Source organism: Cupressus sempervirens, chromosome 9, assembly GCF_028749045.1.
Source record: "Cupressus sempervirens isolate cs-2001-9-10 chromosome 9, ASM2874904v1, whole genome shotgun sequence".
Taxonomy (NCBI): Eukaryota; Viridiplantae; Streptophyta; class Pinopsida; order Cupressales; family Cupressaceae; genus Cupressus; species Cupressus sempervirens.
In genome coordinates, this window is record NC_143126.1 from 307,415,953 (window position 1) to 307,421,952 (window position 6,000).

Below are 6,000 nucleotides of genomic sequence, written 5' to 3' on the forward strand. Positions count from 1 at the left end.
TATGCGTAGTCCTCCTTTTGTTTATTTACTTTTCAAAACCTTATTATAAATTATTTATGCAAATCTTTATAGGAAGATGTGTTTTGCTTGCACTTCAAATAGTTGTGTAATCCTCTCCATCAAGTGTATCTAAATTTCCATCATCACTTTTGGTGTATCACCTTTTTATTAATTTAGGCTAGAGGTTTTAGGTTTACTTTCAGCAATTTCTTTCCTTTTCCCTACAAGTTTAAATTAAGTTCATAGAGATTTCACTGAATACCCAATAGGAGCTGGCCTAGAATCTGAAGGTCTCAATTCAATTACATGTCCCATGAAGAATTGATTCCCATGTTAAGTCAAAATTATTGAACTGGGTACAAATTTTGGTACTTAATAGAATTAGGAGCAGGTTTCTAGATATGTCTCTATGATGTAGCTAAGCATCTAAAAAGTAATTCAAAGTTTCATTTGAGTTATGACAGATTTGTTGAACACTGGTTATAGACAAGTGTGTAGAGAACTGAGTACTAGTATTTTAGTTGTATCTTTTCAATGAGGTTGAAGCTTATTCAGCAGGCTTGGATTTTAATTAAAGGCATTTTTTTGGTGATATATTTGAGGTAGCATAATCTTTTTATCATTTTGTGATGGTCACTAAAGTGTAGTGTGTCATATGTTCACTGTCACAATGATTGAGCGTTGGAAATTATTTTGCATGAATAATTATAACATAATGTGTAATGTAATTGTAAGAATGATTAGAATAATTGAGAGGGGAGTGAATCTGTTACCATTAGGTCTAGATATACCAATCCAACTTTTAACAACTTCAAACAACTTATTCAAACTCATAAATCCACTTGATCAATGTAACAATTCTTCAGCAACTTAACTTATTCATCCAACACTTAACTCTCTATTTATTATATGTTGAATAACATAAATATATAATAGTAAATAGCATGAAACATGAAAACAACATTCACACAAGTATGACACCAGTATTTGACGTAGAAACCCAATTAGGTAAAAATTGCCAAGTAACATGCTGCCACTTTTCACTCTTTTGAAGTGAGCTCAGTTAAGAGCCAACCCTATTAAAGGTTACAAAATATATTGTTAGGTGTGGCGTTTTAAAGGGTTTAATCACCCTTTTAGAAGTGACCTTGTTAGAGATCTTTAGATCATTCCATTAGAATGATGCCTTGATTAAAGGATTTACAATATGACTGTTAGGTCAACCTTGATTAGAGGATTTTATTGCCACAATGGTAAGAAAGTAACAGCTAGGTTTGATCTAATAAAATACAACTCACTATGAAAATTCCAATATCTATTTTTCTCATTCCTAGTTTATTCACTAGACTTCATCACATTCTCAATCTTTGATCTGCTTAGCAACCCTTCAAGCAATCACTCTTCACCAACTTCTCACTTTTCCTCAACAACTCTATTCTTCACTTGTCCTTCACAAATTTTCCAATTAACAACCATAAAACATCTTGTACCTCCTTAAATAAATGGGTTTGATCTTTTTTCACTTAAACATAACCACAGATCTTAGGGTTTGATCATATTCATTGATTTGTCCTACTTCTCCTTTCTTGAATTTTATAGAAAAATCTCAATAAATCCCCACCATAGTTTTCTTAACAAACACATTTTATGCATTAAATATGCTAGCTTATTGATCCTTATCATTTATGCATTTTTATCAATTTGTAAATTCAATTGTGTCAGCCTCAAATCTTAATTCTTTCACAAACTATAAAAATGTTGACACTCGATCATCACTATGTTCTTCAACTCGGTCATCACTAGGTAGCTCGGTCTCTATTGATCTATCTTTCTCATCTTACATTGGCTCACTCGACCTTCACCATACTTGGTTGCTACTTGAGTTTTCTCTTCACTTCACTCGACCATTACCATCACTCTACTAACATTGTTCTGCTTGGCTATTATTAAGCTCCTTAATCTTCTACTTCAACTACTTCATTAACCTAGTAAATTCATACTTGGTTAAGCTTAGTTATTTTCTCATCTCTTCCGTATTTCACACAAATATGAAACAACACATTATCTTGTCAAATACTAACTCATTAAGTTCCCATTGTAAGTCCATCATACTTACTCCTCTTTTCTCAACAACTTTTCTAGCTTCCCTAGCTATCTCTTCTTTTCAAATCCTCTTCATCAATCAATTGGTATGGCACTCTATATTGTTAGCTAATGTATTACTAGTAAGGTTTGACATCAATAACAACATAATAATATTTCCAATTGTAGTTTCCAACAATCTCCCTCTTTGGCATTGATGAAAACACCTTTAGTATCCATGCAATGACAAAATCTTTCTCTAGATTTTCCCTGTCAACACCCTCTATGATCTGTATTAGATCTTCATTAATATCCTTATTTTCATTCTGATTCTCATCCATACAAACTTTGATATGTTATCTTCATTGGTTCTTTACACTTCTCCCTCTATGATACCAATTATGATTCTTCATTATAGTGCCAATTGTATTAGCTCTCTCTTTTACATATCTCCATGATAGTAACTTAGCACATATCTTCTTCCTCACACATCTTCATATATTCATATTCTCCCTCTTGATTTATAACTAGATGGCAGCTTAACACATATATCCCTAATATTATTTCATAGATGGGATGGTAACTATCATACTTCTCCCTCTTTGACAACAATGCCAAATACATCATCCACTTATATACACCACGTGCACATCTCTTTCTTTACCACTTTTGTACTGACCAATCTTTGAAACATCACCCATTCTTTCATCTATGTCCTAGACTGTATCAACTCATATTCTTGTCCTTCTTTTCACAACTTTAGGCAACTCCTAAAGTGTGACCTCATGCATTAATCTATAAGATATTCTAGTCATAACAATTGATATAATCTTGCATCTCTTCTTAGTTTGCTTCAGATAGGAGAATGACCCCTAAGTTACCTCTTAGATACATAAATGCATCCTTAGGTAATTCCTTAGTGAATATGTCAGTGATATGTTCCTTTGTGTTTACGTATTTCAATCTCACTTCTTTGGCTTACACTAATTCCCTCAAGTAATGATACTTAATTGAAATATGCTTAGTTTTTGTGTGCATCACAGGATTCTTGGACATGTCTATAACACTTGTGTTATCACAATATATCACCACAAGTTCAATAATCTCTTCCTTTGTACCTTCCAACAATTGCTTGATCCAAACAATATTTGAACAATTAACTGCTGCAACAACATATTTAGCTTCTATTGTGGATTGACAAATACAATTTTGCTTCTTGCTTGTCCATGAAATTAATCTCTTTCCAAGAATAAAACACATCCACTTGTACTCTTTCTATCATCAATGTTACTAGTCCAATCAATATCTTTGTGAACTTTTAGCTCAAACTTGTCATTTTTCTTTTACCATAAACCACAGTCTTATGTACCTTTCAGATATCTCAATATCCTTTTCACATCCATCACGTGATTCTCCTTAGGATTAGCAAAAAATCTTGCAATAATACGAACAACTAATGCAATGTCAGGTATGTTATGAAAAACATAATGCAATTTTCCAATCATTGACATGTACAATGTCTGATTTACTTCAAAAAAATCATCATTCTTTCAAATTTTATGTCTAGTAGCCATAGTTGCTCCAACTAGTGCCAAATATTCCATTCCAAAGGTCTTCAATATCTCCTTCAAATACTTTGATTTTGTAATGTATATACCTCCTTTCATTTGATAGACTTGCAAACCAGCAAAGAATTTTATCTCTCTAAACATTGACATCTCAAATTCTTTCTTCATGTAATTAGAAAATGATTTGCACAATACATCATGTCCTCCAAATATGATATCATCAACAAAAACTTTAGCTAACAATATCTTATTCACAGATTTACTCTTCAAGTACATATTGCTATTATCATTTGTTATTGCAAAACCAATTTTTACCAAATATGTGTGTAACCTTTCATACCATGCTCTAGGAGTTTTTTTTTTCAAACCATACAATTCTTTGTGCAATGTACATACCATTTTCTTCTTCCTAGGATCAACAAATCCTTTAGGTTGTTCAGTCTAGACTTCTTCTTCCAAGATTCCATAAAAAAATGCAGATTTGACATCCATTTGATATACCTTGAAGCCTTTGTAAGAAACATATGCAAGTAATAAGAGTGAGAGAGGAGTGAGGCGAGGAAGAGGCATTTTTTGTGGGTTTGGTTTTTGTGGGAATGGGGTTGGCTTAGATCCTGGCCTAGATGTGGGCCCTGTAGTAGATGGAATCAATGGTAAGTATCAAAGCTTGTGTCATGGGGATTCTGGCAATCTTCTAGTGTCCATAGAGCACATGATTAGCACCAACTTGAACTGGCAAGGAAACATGGGGGTTGTGATAGGGAATATTTTGGTTGAATCCTTAGGGTTGAAAAGTCCTACGAAGAATGTGTTGTTACATAATCCAAAGATTAACCTAGGTGGTACCAAGTGGAGCTCATTGTTCGGGGTTAAACCTTCAAGTAAATCAACCTTTTTTGAGGTTAACAATATCTTTAACTCTTCTAAATGCATATATGTCATTAAAATTCATGATTCATTGATAGATCATTCAGTTAAAATTATGGAACTAACCCTAGTGGGTAAGTTTGCTAGATCTAGACCTAATATTGGTGTTGTGAGAAACTTTACTAAGAGAAAGTGGTCTTTAAATATTCAAGTTTAAATAGTAGTTATGACCAAGGGTTTCTTCTCCTTTGAGTTTACAAATGAGGAATATTTATCAAATGTTCTCTGTGGGCGACCTTAGATGATGGGAAAAGTATCTCTTGCTTTAGTTAAATGGTCTACCAACATGGATATGAATAAATCCATCTTTTCTTCTGTCCTTGTATGGGTTAGACTCCCAGGCCTCCCATTAGAATATTGGAATGAGGACATCTTTAAAGGGGTGGTGAGCTCATTTGGGGAACTTTTATCTATTGACCTAATGACAACCTCTAGATCTAGAAGAGTTTATGCAAGAATATGTGTCAACATTGAAGAAGACTCAGAACTGCCTCAAGTTATTTTCTTTCACTTGAAACTTTGAAAATAGGCACAAGAATTTAATTATGAAACCATCTCATTTTCCTATTTTTATGGAAAAAAAGCAAGCCACTAGGAAAAATAGTGTCCTCAAAGATTGGCTAATGAAAAACTCAAAACAAAGAGAAAGGAAGAGGACAAAATATGGTAGAAAAAACAACCTAAGGAAGATGTTAAAGTGATGGAAAAAATGATAGAAGAATTGATCCAAGGGAGAGATTTAACATTAGAACAAGTGACTCAAGAGAAGGATCTAGCAGTAGAATAGATGAGTCAAGAGAATGAACAACATCATGAGGAAGGGTAAATGAAGGAAAACAACCCCATAAAACTAGTAATTGAGGAAAGTGAGGTCAATATTAATTTAAAAGCTATAGATGATGTTAATGGACCTAAGAGTAATGTTAATTACTAGAAGTGTAAACTTCAAAGCCATGAAATCCATATCTCACCTAGTGAGAATGGGAGGAAATCCCAAGCTTTGATATAAATGAATGAATCACAAATTGTGGTCTAGTCAGAGGAGATTCTAAATCCTGATGAAGAAACACTAAATGAATGGACTCACTCATTCTCTAAGAAGAATGGAGGGAGAAATAATGGGACCAATAATGAAGAAATATTTGGAACATCGAAAGGAGGTTCTAACACAAGACGAAAGGTGAAAGAAGATGTTGGAAAAGTTGGTGTTGGTCTAAATAAACTTATTCCAATGTGTTAAATTTATTTAATACATAGTGCTCCATAAATCCCCTTTTAAATAAATTTCAATTTATTTAATTTCCCTCCACTTTATTAAATTCTATAATCCTATGATCAAATTAAATCTTATTTAATCCCACCTAAAACCTAGCCTACCACCCATCACTCTCATCCTTCTAAGCTTACCCACTAGTTAATCCCA